The sequence below is a fragment of the Suricata suricatta genome, chromosome 9 (assembly GCF_006229205.1).
Source record: "Suricata suricatta isolate VVHF042 chromosome 9, meerkat_22Aug2017_6uvM2_HiC, whole genome shotgun sequence".
Lineage (NCBI taxonomy): Eukaryota > Metazoa > Chordata > Mammalia > Carnivora > Herpestidae > Suricata > Suricata suricatta.
Window position 1 is genome coordinate 61,451,259 of NC_043708.1, and position 17,447 is coordinate 61,468,705.

At 37.9% G+C, this 17,447-nt stretch overlaps 1 protein-coding gene across 3 annotated transcripts in view; it reads right to left on the minus strand.

Annotated features, from left to right (window-relative positions):
- NPAS3 (neuronal PAS domain protein 3) overlaps nt 1-17,447 on the minus strand; it is an 836,879-nt gene that overhangs the window by 621,314 nt on the left and 198,118 nt on the right. The window lies entirely within an intron of this gene.

Here is a 17,447-nt window from a genome sequence, read left to right on the forward strand (position 1 = left end):
TAACCTCATAGATGAAACGGGTTTTTTTAAGTTTACTTTTTTATTAGAGAGAGAAGAGACAGAGACAGTGACAGAGAGAGAGAGAGAGAGAGAGAGAGAGAGAGAGAGAGAATATTCCAAATAGGCTCCACACTGTCAATGTGGAGCCTGGTGTGGGGTTCAAACTCACAACCATGAGATTATTACTTGAGCTGAAATCAAGAGTCAGATGCTTAACCAACAGAGCCACTCAAGTACTCCTGTTTTTGTATTCCTTAAATGTAAAGACCAGTTTATAAAAATTTAAGCAAAAAATTAATTTGATTCATTCAGATAAGTAAGACTCAGAACTTTTATCATTTCTTTGACAGAAATGCCTTTGCAAATGAGGCATCCAAGAGAACCTGGAATACTAGTCTGGCAATGAATAAAATTCACATAGCAATTCCTCAACAAAATAATAGCAAAACATCCAATAGCATTTGAAAATGACTATATACCATAGCCAAGTGGGATTATCCCAGGAATGCAAAGTTACTTTGTTTCAAGAGTTCTGAATATAATACAACATAATACACCATATTAGGAGAACAATCGGGGAAAAAAAGACCCACATGACCCTGTCAATTGTTGCATTTGACAAAATTCAACTCTGTTTCATGATAAAAGAGAAAACTAGCAGTAGAAATTTTCCTCAACATGAAAAAGAACATTTATAAAACAAACAAACAAACAAACAAACAAAAAACCCATCTAACATCACACTTAGTGGATTAAGACTAAAAGCTTTCCCTTGAGGGCTTCTGGGTGGCTCAGTCGGTTAAGCCTATGACTTCAGCTCAGGTCATGATCTCAGGGTTCATGGGCTCGAGCCCCCGCATCAGGCTCTGTGCTGACAGCTAGCTCAGAGCCTGGAACCTGTCTTTGGATTCTGTGTCTCCCTCTCTCTCTCTGACCCTCCCTCGCTCATGCTGTCTCTCTTTCAAAAAAGATAAAAACATTAATAATAATTTTTTAAAATAAAACCTTTCCCCCCTTAAGAGGAGGAAGAAGATAAGGATACTATTCAACAATGTTCTAGAATTTCATGACAGAGTAATTAGACAAGAAAAAGAAATAAAAGACACAAGGTTGAAAAGGAAACAGTAAAACTATCTGTTCATAGATGACATTCTACGGACAGAAAAACTCAAGTAACTTATAAGAAAGCTACTAGAGCTAACATATGAATTCACCAAAGCTGCAGGTTACAAGATCAATATGTAAAAATCAGTTGTGTCTTCACAGGACAGGAATGAACAATTAAAGAAATTTGGATAGCAATTCCATTTACAACAGCATCTAAAAAATAAAACTCCTACTAATAAATTTAACCAAGGAGGTTAAAGACTTATACACGAAACCACAAAATACTGCTGAAAGAAATTAAAGAGTAATTTAAATTCCATTTAAAAAATACATGGCTGCCATGGCAGGGAGCATGTGAGAAAGTTCTTTAACTTCTGCTCAATGCTGTTGTGAACTTAAAGTGGCTTTTAAAAGTAAAGTCAACTTAGACAGAAAGGAAGATGGAAAACGCTCGCATGTTCATGAGTTGGAAAACTTCATACTGTTAAGATTGTCAACATTACGTAAAGTGATCTACAGATCCAATGCAATCCCTATCAGAATTCTAACAGCTTCTTTTGGAAAAATATAAAATCTAATCCAAAATTCATATGGAATAAAGGAGCCTGGAATAATCACAACACTCTTGAAAACTGTAATAGTCAGAAGACTCACACCCAAAACATAAGTTTTGGAACTTATGACAAAATGGTTGTAATCAAAACAGTGTGGTACTTGCAAAAGGAAAGACATGTCGAACAATGGGAAAGAACTGAGAGCCAGATATAAATTTGTACATCTGTGGCCAGGTGATTATTCCAAGATGCCAACCCCATTCAATGACAAACGAATAGTGTGTTCAACAAATGGTACTGACGTAACTGGATTTCCACATGCAGAAGAACAGAACCGGACCCCCTCACCACACCATATGCAAAACTAAACCCAAAGTGAATCAGCAACCTAAACACAGAGCTGAAACCTTAAAAGAACCAGGAGAAAACAGGGGAAATTTTTTTGATGTTGGGTTTGACAATAAATTCTTAGATAGGACACTAAAAGCATGAGCAATAAAAGATAGAATAGATAAACTGGACTTCAAATTTCAAGGCAGCTATACATTATAGGACATGATCATAAAAGTAAAGAAAAAAATGCAATGGAGAAAGTATTTGTGAATCATTTATCTAATAAGGGTTTAATACACAGAACATATAAAGAATAAAATTTGACAACAAAAGACAATCCCATTTAAAAATAGGCAAAGAACTTATATAGATGTTTCTATAAAAAAAAGTAGACAGCCAAGAAGCCCATGAAAGGATGCTTAAGATCATTAGTCTTAGGGAATTACAACAGGAAATGTGAATTCAAACCACCATGTGGCATCACTTCACACCCAGTAAGATAGCTATAATTAAAAAAAATAATAAAGGAAACAAAACTGAGAATGTGAAGAAACTGGAAGCCTCATACACTCAGAGCTGCTGCAGAAAATAGTTTGGTGGTTCCACAAAAAATTTAAACTAGAATTACCACATGACCCAGCAAGTCCACTCCCTAGTATATACCCAAAGAATTAAAAATAGAGATTCTGACAAATACTTTTACACCAGTGTTCATGCAACATTACTCACAAAAACCAAAATCTGGAAACAATCTAAGTATCTATCAATAGATAAATAAACAAAAATGTGGTATAAACATATAGTGGAATAGAGTCAGCCACAAAAAGCATGTTTTCATGCATGTTGCAACACAGATATACCTTGAAAACATCACATTAAGTGAAATAAGCTGGATGCAAAAGAACAAATGTTATATGATTTGATTGTATGAAATATCTAAAATGAGTAAATTCATAGGGACAAAATTGCTTAGGGGTTACCAAGGAGATTAAAATCGGTTAAAATGACCAACTGTATTATACACACACACACACACACATACACACACACACACATACAGATACATATAAGCTAAGAATATTTTTTTGGTTTTGCTTGGCATAATTTGCTCTATGGGTACATTTGTCTTCACTAACAGTACATAAATCATAACTAAGTTGATAAGTTTCTAGATAGATAATATTAAGACTATATCTAGTCTAAAAATACAACAGATTAGTAATAAAATTAAATCAACAAATGAGCAAATTCATGAATACATGATGGCAAGAAGTTTTTAAGTCTTGTCTCTAAGTAACCTTTGGTTTTATCATTTAAAAACCATATTCCATTATTACTGATTCAGCACTACCAAAGTATTTTTGTTTTTATTTTAGAGACTGAGTAGGTCAAATATGATAACACTTGAAACACAGGGATACTTTAAAACATGTTTTGTTGCTAATTATTTTTTTAAACAATACGCTGTTGAATGTGATGCCATTTCATTGGGATGTTGTAGTAGAATCTCAATAAGCCCAAGGCAATACCTTGTGAATTAAGTTCACATTTTTTAAACTCAACTATTCAATAAAAATGAATATACTTGTATGTATTGCCACTTATTAAAACACAAAACACCTTCTTAGAGAAGCAGATTTATCACTATGCCAAAAAGTTAATTGCTTGCTACATTGTGTTAAGGAAAAATGTGAATTCTTCCCCTAACCATTTTTAACACTATGAATAAAAAGCATTTAAACATCTCTGCCATTTTATTTTGTTTCCCAGAGAAACAAGTAGACATGCTTCCTAAGGGGGGTTAAAAAAAATCCCTGAATGGGTCAAACTTCTGTTTATATTTTGGTCAATACAATGCTAAAAAAAAAAAAGAAAAAAAAAAAGAAAAAGAAAAAGCCAGAGAATAGCTTTCATACTAACAAGGTTTTTTAATGACTTTTTTAGAAATAAACAAACCAGTAACTCCATAGCTATAAAAATTTAGGCAGTAAGTATCTCATCTGATGCAAACACTTCAAATTCAAGAAAAGCTCAACAACAACTTTTGTTAGAAATTTTTTTGGGTATAATCTTATATAAGCATTTTGCCTCTGCTATCTACATTAAATTAAGCCAATCAATATCTGTCAGCATATCAGCTCTATTACACTTTTCTCACTGATTCTTGGATATAAATATCTTTGCAAACTCAAAAACTTCAATAATCCTAGGACATATCTACACCACTAAAATATTTACAAAGACAGAATCCTTATCCCAAATGTGTCCTCTATGCACATCAATTTAGAGGAGTCAGATTGGAATGGTCCGGGCAAGGACCAACAGCTTCTACAAGATTGCTCAATGATTGTGACCAGGACAGTCCAATGATCTCCCTGCATCACCTCTCCAAGAAGCTCTGACGCTCCTTCAAATCCTACCACCACTGCTATCTCCCCATCCTTCCATATGGCTCTCCCAGCAATCTCTAAAGGCCCTCTTTATCTCCACTTCACTGGGGACATTCTTTTTTGCTTCCATTCTCTTTTCCAAAAGTTTTAATCATTTCTCGACCTCACGTGTGGAACTTCAATCTTTATCTGTCAGGACCCACTTGGAGATCAACAGACACCGAACCAAGGGAGCAACAAGCAAGTTGATAGGGCCCGCTGGACAGGAAGGATGGTGAGTGGGCACAACGAGACATCAACAGGAGCAGAAGTCTTCCAAGACCCACATGGAAAGATGAGAGATGACAGACATGAACATTTACACTTCCCTGTGCCTAGCTCCTTGGGTACTACCTGATATTAAATGTTGAATGAATGAATGTGTACATGAATGATCTATGGTACCATTTTCAAAATCATTTCTGGAATAAGTGACTTGGTCCCAGAAAAAAATAATCACCACAAGTCATAACCACGCCAGGGCTCTTTTTATCTGCACCATGAGATGCAGCAGTTTTTCAAGTTCTATATTAGAATCCCAAGCTAGTGTTTTAGTAGTTCTGTGATTCTTTTGGCTAGGGGTACATTGATGCATAATATATGGGTCAAAACATATTGATGGCTAATAGCACTGCACTTAGATGGGAAATGAAGAGATACAGAACACTAGCCAAAATCAGGGCAGAAGTACTCCAGACTTGTTTACAAAAATATTAATTAAATTTATTGGTTTTAAACCCTTAAAAAGAGCATAACATAGTATTTCCATAGAAAACCATGCTGCAAAAAATATACAAACCGCTTAAATCCCTCTTATATAGGCACTTGTTTTGAATCTTAAGATATTATAAAGTCCAATGAATTTTTTTTCTGGTCACCAGTATATTCCGCAAGGAATTTCTATGTGTGTCTTTGTCAAATAACATTCCCCCAGGTTGTAATGCTCTGCAATCATCATGTTTTAATACAACAAATTTATCAAGAAGAAACGTTTCCTGTTAATTATTATCTTAATATAATCTTACGCACACTTCTGAATATTATTGCTACTGTATTTGAAAGGAAGGTTAAAACACCTGACTTTTGCAAATCAAAAAGACACAAAAGGTACAAATTGATCAGAGAATAAAAGCGCATTCAAATTATAAAAAGTCAATGCTTTCCTAGAATTCTTCATGGTAAAACATACACTGTAATTATTTTCCTACATTCAGTATGACACTATTGGATGCTAAATATTCATTCTTGGAATAAATATGAATCTGGAACTATTCATCTTTTTTTTCAAATAGCTGACATGCTGCATAAACAGAAAGTTTGTGTAGTTTTTTAAAAAAATAAACAATACACCATGTGAACTTTGATTTATTATGCAATTTATCTCTTTCTATCTCTCTCTGCTATACATAATTCAGATCCACATAAAATGGCTCTTGTACCATTAATATTTTCTGGCTCTTTTTGGCTTTAAAGCTATGATCATTTTTAAATGTTTCAAATGTATGCCATTTATCATTAATATTATAGTGGCATCACTGTTTTTTTTTAAACTAATACCTGGGAGTTCCTAACTTGGCACATAAAACTTGCTAAATGATAATAATGAAACTTAACTTGCTATAACCTAGTTTTGGAGTAACTGTTCTAGAGAAAAAATAAAATGCAACTTAGTAATTACCAAGTCCCAAAGACAACTAAAATAATTTCAAAGGCTTTCATATACAACATGCAGTTGTTAAAAATACAACAGTTATGAGTTGTTATGAGTAAGTGGCTAATTTCTTTTCCTCAGTCTTTTGTCCACTTTATGGAAAAATCACAACAAGCAACTTTGAAAGCATTAAAATTCCCCATATTATTTAGAAAAATATTTTTCTGTTAGGAAACTACACTTTTCTCTTACTAAGATTACATGATTAATAATCGATTCCCTATTTTTTTAAAAAAAGAAACAATCACTTATGACCTAAACTTACCTAAGGTCTATTAAGCAGTCTATTCTAACAAAATTATTTGTAGACTTAAGTAGATAATTCTTGAACTCCACTTAAACTTATTCTGGACGCAATTTTCAGTATCTTATGAGACCTCAGAAATTGTTTTTTGCATTCATTCAAACATCAGTTTTTGAATGTCTGCTGTATACCACTAGTTAGGTCAGACTGAAAATACAAAAATGAAAATACTTCTACACCCAACTAACTCTCAGTATGCTAGTAGTAAGCTTTTCCCCCCCTCAATTTATCTAATCATACTTCTAGAACGATCTTAAATGTGCATTTTACCCCAAAGTTTCCACAAAGCAAGACTTTACTCTATTTCTAATGTCAAAAATTCCCAAACCACAGAACTACAAGACATGTTGGAAGCTACAACTTACGCTACCTTTCACTAATGTGAATGAAATCTTCCAAAAAGGTGCTGTGACCTCTCCAGAATCAAGTATCTACAGAGTAAGATAATGGAGACTAAAACTCAGGTCTGACTTTGATGCTCTTTCCTCAATGTCAAATTGCTTTCATACAAAGCCTTATAACTGCACATTTGCATAACATAGATGCAGAACAGCACTCAAACCCTAGCAGCCTTTCTGTAGTCATAGCCCAGAAAGGCCTTGCTTGCCCTCCCCACAATTTTAAATTTCTGTAATTAATCACTTACTGAAATCCCAACAAAAAATGAAAAGCATACACAATTTCTTTGAATACTGAATACTTTATCCACTCTGAATGCTGAATGGAACAGTTGCTCCTGTCAATGAAGAAATGTAAGTATCAAAAATAAATGTTGAGATACTCCGCTCCAGAGCTGTGCACAAGATGGCTGCCCTCAAAAGAGTGTTCTAAAAAACACGTAAGTGTATTATTCAGTCATATTGAAAATAGTTAAAATCCAAGCCATCAAATATTTCCATTATGGATTCTCTTGACACTCCACCAGAGGGCTACAGAACTCCCAAAATGCTCTCATAAAGTTTTAGTTTTCAACTGTAGATTATAAGTATTACTATACTTGGCTTTTCTGAAAGCATGATTTTGGGGGGAGGGCGGAAACAAAAGCAAACAGAAATCTACCTTTTAAGAGAAATGTCTCAGATTACAATGTATCTTCAATTTGTTGAGCAAGAAGAAGTTAAGCGTTTCTCTGAATCCTCTTTGAGGAGGACCCATTTTACCTTTTTTATATCTTGAGACTGCCTAAGAGTTAAAGATTACACAGGGAAATCACTATTGGGAGGGAGCAAGAGGAAGAAAAAGGTAAATGGCTGCAAGAAAAGTGTATAATAGGGTGTAGGTATGGAGTGGGGGAGAGAAAGAACAGAGACCCAAAAGAAGGGGCCAGCCGAGGTGACTGCAGTCAGAAAGTACCCCCTTGCTGGCCAGTTCCCAGGAGGGGATTCTAGACCAACTGTACAGAGAGAACCCAGAAATAAGGGACAGGCAAGTTGAGATGCATCCTGTAACGTTGCAAGATCTTTAGGTTGATTGCTATTTATTAGTTGGGGGTCCACCTTGGAAATGACTCTAAATAAGCTCATAATCGTTCTGAAAAATCACACACTGTTCCCCTGTCAAGCGAGGGCCATGTCTTTGGAAGAACATGCATCTCAGAGTCTTGGCTCTTGTTTGGGCGGCTCCATCTGAGAGCACACACAGCAGGAGCCCCAGTGCCTCGTTTCCCCTGCGGCCCTATCTGCTCCTCAAGGCAAGGGCCAGTGTTTTTGATTTTCGAATACCCTTTAGGCTTAGGGCTGTGTCTTGCACACAGTAGGTAGTCTCTAAAACATGCCAAAGGGAACTAGAACTACCACAGGGTTTCTGATTTAACAGTCCATCCCAACCTCAACATTTGTATACTTTGGAGGCAAACAGGTCCCAAATGAACATTTCAGTCTGAGCTGCGTTTCTGTAAGCCATCGTGGGCTCCCTGTGGCTGTGCGGCTACTAAGTGTGCTCAGCGTGTACACTGGCCAACCAGTAAGAACAGAAAACGTATGAGGAAAGGAATGCCAATGGAAAAGTGAGCCACAAAAACGAATCCAAGCTGCCATTGACCTCTGAGAGATATTCAGAGGCTGCATGTGAAGCCTCGTTAGGGTAAACACACTTCCCAGCGTGTGGCATCTTGCCAGAGCCACTCCACTTACTTGTTTAACTTTTTGTTAATATTTATTTTTTAATTTTTTTAATGTTTTATTTATTTTTGATACAGAGAGAGACAGAGCATAACAGGGGGAGGAACAGAGAGAGAAGGAGACACAGAACTGGAAGCAGGCTCCAGGCTCTGAGCTAGCTGTCAGCACAGAGCCTGACGCAGGGCTCGAACCCACGAACGTGAGATCTGACCTGAGCTGAAGTCGGAGGCTTAACTGGCTCAGCCACCCAGGCGCCCCCTTAATATTTATTTTTGAGAGAGGAAGGGAGGGAGGGAGAGAGAGAGAGAGAGAGAGAGAGAGAGAGAGAGAGAGGGAGGGAGGGAGGGAGAGAGAGAGAAGGGGAGGGACAGAGACAGACACAGAATCTGAAGCAATCCAGTCTCTGAGCTGTAAGCACAGAGCCCAACGTGGGGCTCAAACTCATACATCGTGAGACCACCACCTGAGCTAAAGTCAGACACTCAACCAACAGCCACCCAGGCACTGCTGTTCCACTTACTTCGAAGCAAGAATTTCCATCATTATAAAGTGTACTATTTCTTGCACATGTATGCCACAAGCATTACCTTAAACTACCCATATTTAAGACTAACTGTGGCTAGAAGATGGGTTTTCTTTCAAATATAGCCATTAGCTATTCTCTTTTATTATCACGTGGCATGAGAAAGGAATTGTGTTTTGCCCAATTCCTCTGCTTCTTAGTGTCTCATTGCCCACAAATAGGCAACTAAAACTGAACAAGTTTTGGACTCAAAACTCTCAACTACACTTAAACACATAAATCTATGCTTAGAAAATTAGTGTTCTCTTTTGAAAAAAAATAATGGTGTAATACTCTATTGATAAATACATCTTATAGCCCAGAGATTTCAGATTTCAACAGCAAAATGTGTGTTCAACATGAATATAGTAGACTGACTTTTAAATGTTTATTTATTTTTGAAAGAGAAAGAGAGAGAGAAGCAGAGTGTGAGCAGGGGAGGGGCAGAAAGAGAGGAAGACACAGAATCTGAAGCAGGCTCCATGCTCTGAGTTGTCAGTGTGGAGCCCAACAGAGGGCTCAAATTCACAGAGTGCAAGATCACAACCTGAGCCCAAGTCAGGGGCTGACCCCACTGAGCCACTCGGGCACCCCATAGACCAACTTTTAAATCCAACTTCATAATGAGTGTGTTGTATGTTCATTCCATTTTCCATTGCAGCTAATTAATGGGTTCTTAACTTCTCTTGAACACTTTGAGAAGATTCTCTGAGAGCTCTCTCTCCAGAAGGCACACTGAACACTCCCAAAATACACTTTGCCTACAGTTTGGGAGAGTTCACAGAACCTCTCAAGGTGATCATAGGTCCTCTGCTAAAAATGTCTGTGGCACACTGTTGACTGGTACCAAATCAACAGAATTCCTAAAACCTACACGGGTGATTCCACTGCTAGGGCTCCACAATCTGTAGAGACCACAAGCACTGCAAATTCTGTTTTTCTAAGAAGTTTGCAGAACCGTATTATGAAGAGCTCCCAATATGAAAATGGCACTGGTGAAACACACAAAATTCAAATGATTTAAACAATGACAACATCTTGCTTAAATTATCCTAAAAGGAAATCCAGGAGCAGTATGGGAAAGTTTGGTAAGAACGGAGCAGTGCCTTTAAATCTCCACTTAGTCATACACTAGGCGAAATGAAAAGCATTCACTTTAACCTTAGTTAACCTTTTCCTCCAAAGCTCAATTTCCATACTCTTTAAATGTCTTAAAATTAGTGAAATGATTTCATTTATATTTTCTCCACCCCAAATTTATAAGTGAGGCAGAATCCAATGTGTACCATCTCATCACATTTGCCATTTGATGGGAGCCGGCACCATAATTCTGCATCAGAAGAGAACTGAAATGAAGGCAATATGTCTATCAAAGGGGCCTTATATTAAATGTAAATTTCTTTACTCTTTCAGATAAAAGGGCAAATTATTTAATTCACTTCAATTCAACAAGCATTTATGGAGCACTGAAAGCCATGGGGCTAGGATATGGAGGGAGAAGAATACAAAGACTCCTGGAGGGCGCCTGCCCTCCCCCTGAGAGCCCACTGTATGGAAGGAGACGGAGGTGTGCACTCCAAGTTCAAGGCAGGGTGCATGCAGGTCATGACTAGGGACACACAAAGGGAAGATACTCACATCTCCTAAGGAACCAGAGGCTTCAGGGGTGAAGAATGCATGGGGCAGGGAGGAGGTGGACGTTCACAGAGGACCAGCTACATGACCATGACCGGTAGAACCAGTGCACAACGACAACCGACCTAGTATTACTAAGAATTTCAGGAGAATGACAGCAGAGGATTAAACCAAGTGGGGGGGGGGGATTCACAGGTGGCCTGCCCTATAGACAGACAGCGGAAGGCACACTAGGGGTGTGGAGGGGGACCACAGCAGTCGTGCTAGTGAGGGGCCTGGCAACATCAACCATCAAATATATCATGTGGCTCAAGAAGACTGGACAACTCTTTTATTAACAAAAATGAGGCGCTGCTAGCTAGCCACGTTTTGGGGATGGGTGAAACTCGGTGCTTACAGAATGCAGACAGAATATAGAAACCCAATCTATCCCAGAACATGGGTCCCTTTATCCTGTATAAGGGTAGACTCAGAAAATTTGTTACCAAAAGTGTCACTCTGCTTAGCAGTTATTTTGTGCTGGCAGAATGAAAAACATCTTCTCTTTCAAATTTACCTCCAATGGAAATATACAACAATTAGAGGGAATAGGTTTTGAACCAAATTAAGAAACAGGTATTCGCATTTTCAGCACGCGATAGTATTTCCAACTCGCTGCCCTTTTTCCCCCTCATTCAACAATAACAGACTGTCAACCAACGCTCTGATAAGGCCTCCAGATTAGAAGCAATTCTACTGACATTGTTTTATTTACACTACACATGCTTTCAGTTTTACAGTTCAGTAGCAAGGAGAGTTGCACAGCTCCTCACATTAGCCCTGGAGCTACTTTAAGCTACAAGCGGCTGCTCTGTAAGCACTGGAATGAATTCTCTGTCGTCCCCATAGAAATCCCATGGAATGCAGTTTCCCGCTGGTTTGTTACACTGCATCAGAATAATGAGAATCCAAGGAGTGCCTACCAGATTATGCAATGAAACAAAACTTAGCATCATGGTTCATCCAAAAAGACTTTAACCCTTCTTTTCTGCAATTAAAGCTTCCTATTTACATCGAAAGGTTGTTTGTGAATGATCCCACCAGGGAGTCAACCCAACAAAAATAAATCACCCAGTGTTTTCTGATAGGCCAGGCCCAGTGCTTGGCACCCAGTACAATAAGTATTTGTTGAATAAATGATGAATGCTGACCCATTTATCCTGACTGATTTTTTTCTACTCCAAACCTAACTTATTCTTCACTAAATTTGTCTCTTAGGCCTTTTTTTTTTTTTTTACAGAACACTTCAATACATTTTGATCCACGTTTTAAACCATTCCCTTAAGAATTCTCATGACTCTGTATCACAAGTTCTATTAAATTCATAATGGGATAACCATGAAAAGGGAAATTATTTTATTAATTCCCTGTCGCTAGTACAGAAGGCAGGCAGTGCACTGACAGCAGGGAAAAAAAAAAAAAAGCCAAGCGTCACCAGCTTCCCTGGTCTGTTCTACAAGAAAGGATGAGCACCAGGGTTCGAGAGTCAGCGTCCTGTCTCACCAGCTCTGGTTACCCAGGTTACTCAACTTCTCGGGGCCTCGATTCGTTCATCAGTAAGATGGGGACACAAAGGGAGATGACTGCACACAGTTATTGTGAAGATTATAAAGCATGTAGTGAAGTACCGGTACGAGGGAACTGTTCTCTAAGTACTATCTACTGTGAGTATGCCACTAACAGTAACCAGGATACCGTAGCTCTAATTTTTAAGTTATCCACTTAAGTAACATTTTCATTATTGAAATATTACCTATTTTTTAATAATAAATAAGTAGGTTTTGTATATATATTTTTAAGAGAGAGAGAGAGAGAGAGAAAGTACATGGATGTACTCCAGGAGGAAGACTGTAGGGGAGGGAGGGAGAGAGAGAGAGGGAGATAGAGAATCCCAAGCAGGCTTCATGCTCTATGTGGAGCCTGAAGCGGGGCTCGATCTCACAACCATGAGATTATGACCTGGGTCAAAATCAAGAGTCAGACACTTAACCGGATGAACCACCCAAGTGCCCCGAAATAAGCTTTTAAAATGCACATGGATTTAAAAGACAACCTAGAGCAATATTTGTGACTCATAAGAATTATTTTCTTAAACAAAGGATCTATTTAAGAACATCATACAAGATTGGGTGCCTTGGTTTTGTCCAACTCTTGGTTTTGGCTCAAGTTATGATCTCACGGTTTCATGGGTTCGAGCAGCTCTGGGGGGCTCCTACTCAGCACAGGGCCTGCTTTCTCTCTCTTCCTCTATCTCTGCCCCTCCCCTACTTGCACTGTCACTGTCTCTCTCAAAATAAATAAACTTTAAAAAAGAACATCATACAGGACTAATTATATAAAACAAATAGTGTTCATCTCGATAATTTTCCCATTCCATCTTCTAAAAAATAAAACAACAAAAATGAAGTCTTTTGCCAACTATTTTGCCAATATAAAAAGTGTAGCATTTCTTGATGGAATTTAAACAAGTATTTTAATACTTTGTCTTCTAAGAAAAAATAGTAACAAGAAAACCACTGGCTCTCTTTATGTAACATACAAGTTTTAAAAAGCAAATCAGGGAACACATGGACTTTCCCAAGTACTGAATTCAAACCTCATATCAAACCTTATTATCATTTTGAAATATTTGGCTGTGCAAAAATAGACAAGCTCTTTCTAAAAGAATTCTGTCATTTCTTCACTCCCCATAACCCTGCCAGCTTCCCAATGCTCCTTTGACAGTATAATCAGTCAATTCAATCAGAGAAATTCTAAAGTACAATGGTAATTTTCTCTCACTTTTTTCTTTACACTGTCAGTTCAAGCCACCTGCTGAAACCATTGATGTGGAACAGCTCAGTATTAGCTCTGAAATTAGTACCAGTCCCCGGTTAAATACCTGGCACATTCAAGGTAGGATAGAGACTCTTAATGGCATATGAGCCCATCAGTAGAATCGGCACATTACTTAAGCTAGCCTTTTCCCAAGTCATTCATACTGGCTCATATTGGTATCGCAACACAAGACTGAAAGGAAGCCAGGAAAGGAAAATGGGTTCAAGGACACACACCGCAAATTTAAAAGATGATACTTCCATATAAATCTTCTGAAGTAGGATGCCTCTGTGGTCTACTCTGAACAAACTTCTAAATTCAGTATTCAGCTTGTAACAATGGCTAAAACATCTAATACAGTCTCTATAGAATGGAATAGTGCATTTAAAATTAAAGATTCTTTTCTTTTCAATTTCAGTGCAGAATCTGGTACTGTGCACACATTTTTCACATGCACCTTTAAACAGAAAGTAAAGTGCAATTACCTGTGGTATCGTACATGCTCCAGTACCTTGCCTGGCCTGCCGAGCTCAGCAGGTAGGTCTGTGAGCACGGACTGAGGCCACAAGGATGAAAGACATTTACTACATCTACTCAGAGGGTCGTCAATGGACAACCTGTACAAGATTTATGCTGTAAATAATAAATGAACTAAACACCTTGAGGTAATTGGCTGTGTGAAGCTTCACAATAGGCCAGATAGCTTGTCTGAACAAAGTAAAATAAGATTAAATAATGAATGAGAAGTGCAGAGGATTTCAAGCCAAACTCATACAGCATTGGTTTTCTTTTTGTTTTGTTTTGTTTTGTTTTAAAGTGAGAGTACTTGGAAAGTCAGGTCTTCATGGTTTTAAGAGGTGTCACTGGGATTTCCTCTTTCTCTGTCAGTACAAATTATGCCAAAGATACCTTTTTTTTCTAAATTTTGAGTGTAGTGTGTGGACAGCCAGTTCTAGTAGTTCAACAAAGAGCCGGCCGAGTTTGTCCAATGTCTACCCAACACTCAATTCCACTTGCGTTTGATAAAGACAGAACCAACACTCAGTGATGTCTGGGTGAACACTATCAGAGTAAACTTTTGAAAAATAATGTTTCTGAGATATGTACAGATGGAATCCCATCTGCCACTGCAGAGACCAATAAAGAAAGGTTCTGTCAAGCTTTCCAAGTCAGTTTCAGTGTAGACACTCCTCTTGGGCTTTTTTTTTTTTTTTTAACAAGAAGTTGATAATGTTGCTTGCTAGCTTTAGTAAGAGACACTGTAGCCTTTGGATAGTCAAAACCCAAGTATGAGAAATATATAAAAAAAAGAAAAAGGAAGAAATCTAGACACAGATCCAGGCACATATGTTTACAGATGCCAATTACATCATGATTTTGTAATGAGTCATATCTACCCTTCTTTATTAAACATCTTTAAAGAACAAAAGCTCAGTCACTGTTAATTCTAAATATGATAGTTATCTAAGGGTATGTAAATAAAAGTGCCCTCATCAGTGAGAGATGCACATTAAGGTATTTATAACTGTGAAGAAACATTATCTGCAACTTTCTGGAAAATACCAAAGGGGAGAAAAAGAAGTAAAGGTTAGATAAAGTAAGACTGGAAAAACATTATTTGTTGAATCCAGACATGGATACATGGAGATCCATTACTCCATACTCTTCTTTGTTTGTATTTTTGAAAATTTCTATAATAAAAGTTTCCTTTTTGAGGAATATAAATGCCGAAAGGGTCCTAGATTGATACAAATATAAAGTGGTGCTTAAGAGAAGACTCTTTTCAGGGCTTTGCAAAATTCGATCTCCAAATATGCAGTGAGGGCCTGCTGGGAAAGAGGCAGGGTGCCAAATCTCCATCAGTGCTGAGGACACATGGGTTCTGTGCCCGTCTCCACAGGAGGGTGGCCTCCTCAGGCTTCCCCTGATAACTGAGGACAGCAGTCAGCTCTAGGACTGGACTCTTCAGCCTTTGGGGCTCAAGTTGAATGTAACCCTCTCACAGCATCCATTCCTCTTCCCCATATCATATTCCCTCACCCTGTTGGTCTCTATCGCAATCTCTGCTTGTTTCCTTCAAAGTTTATAGGATAATTTGCAATTACTTTCCTTGTCTATTCCTTCATTGCCTGGCTCCATCACTACAGAGCTAACAGGAACCCCAGCCTTCTCGTTCTCCCCCATATTCCCTGGCTAAAGGACTAGCAATTACTGATATCACTCCAACACCCCCCAGTTAAACTCCTATGATGGAGGAATCCATCATGATCTTACTACTTCTAAGTTCCAAGAGATGACCTTCACTAAGACTACAAAACCAACGTTTGAAACATACCCAGCACTATACTAAGCCAAGAGATACATAAACGTGTTACCAGTAGGATCCTCAGTCCTCACTTCTATTTCCTTCAGTATACAGTATTCAGAAGACAGTGGTAGGGAACGTGAGCTTTTGGATCAGACATTCCTAGGTTTTTTTGTCTGCTAGCTTCAATTTGGCCAAGTTACTTAATATCTCTGATCTTTGCTCTCTTAATGTATAAAATAGGTAGGATATTACAAAACTCAAGGTCCTGAGAAGTAAAAATTATATATATTATATATGTACATAATATATATAATATATACAATTACAATTCTTTTACAGTTTGCACAGTATTGAAAGAATTTCATTTATTAACACCTAAAAGAGGCACCAGGGTGGCTCAGTCAGTTAAGTGTCTGACTCTTGATTTCAGCTCAGGTCATGATCTAGTGGTTAGTGAGTTCAAGCCCCACATCAGGCTCTGCACTGATAACGCAGAGCCTGCTTGGGATTCTCTCTCTCTCTCTCTCTCTCTCTCTCTCTCTCTCTCTCTCTCTCTCTCTCTCTGTCATTCTCTGCCCCTCCCCTACTTGTGCATCCAAGCTCTCTCTCTCAAAGTAAATAATATAAAAAAAACTTAAAGGGGCACCTGGGTGGCTCAGTCAGTTAAGTGTCTGACTTCAGCTCAGGTCATGATCTTGAGGTTTGTGGCTTGGAGCCCCACGACAGGCTCCGTGATGACAGGTTGGAGCCTAGAGCCTGCTTCGGATTCTGTGTCTCCCTCTCTCTGCCCCTTCCCTGTTCACATTCTCTCTCTCTCTCTCTCTCTCTCTCTCTCTCCCTCCCTCCCTCCCTCTCTCTCCTGCTCTCAAACATATATAAACATTAAAACAAAATTTAAAATAAATTTTAAAAAATCATTGAGTTTGTTTTTAACTTACAAAAACTTACTCCTTGCACTTAAAATTTCCAGTAAGTATTGTCTTTATCTAATGATTAAGAGGACTTTTCTTGTGGAAGTTATGGTGAATAGCAAACTAGTCAAAGAAGGGTTGATAGTCATTTAATATTATAATTATACACTATACATTATACATTAATTTACATATATAGGGAGCATTAAAAAATAGAAAACACTGATTTAAGTTTTGAACCAGAAAAATCTCAAGCCCGTAATTATCAGATGTGTCACAAGTTACTGTCAACCCAATGCAACATTCAGAACTCACAAAGTGATTTTGGTGACTCAGTCAGTAAATGACTGGAAATGCATACACTTAGGCAGTGGGTCTGTATGTAAAATAATATGGAAAATTATAGTAAGTCTTTAAAAGAACCTATCAAAAATTTAACTATGCGGGGGCAGTTGGTTAAGCATCCAACTTTGGCTCAGGTCATGATCTCACTGTTTTTGAGTTCAAACTGCACATCAGGCTCTGCATTCTGTACATCAGGCTCTGTGTCTCCCCCCCACCCCCCTTCTCTTTTAAAAATAAACATTGAAATTTTTTAAGAAAAAAATTTAAAAACT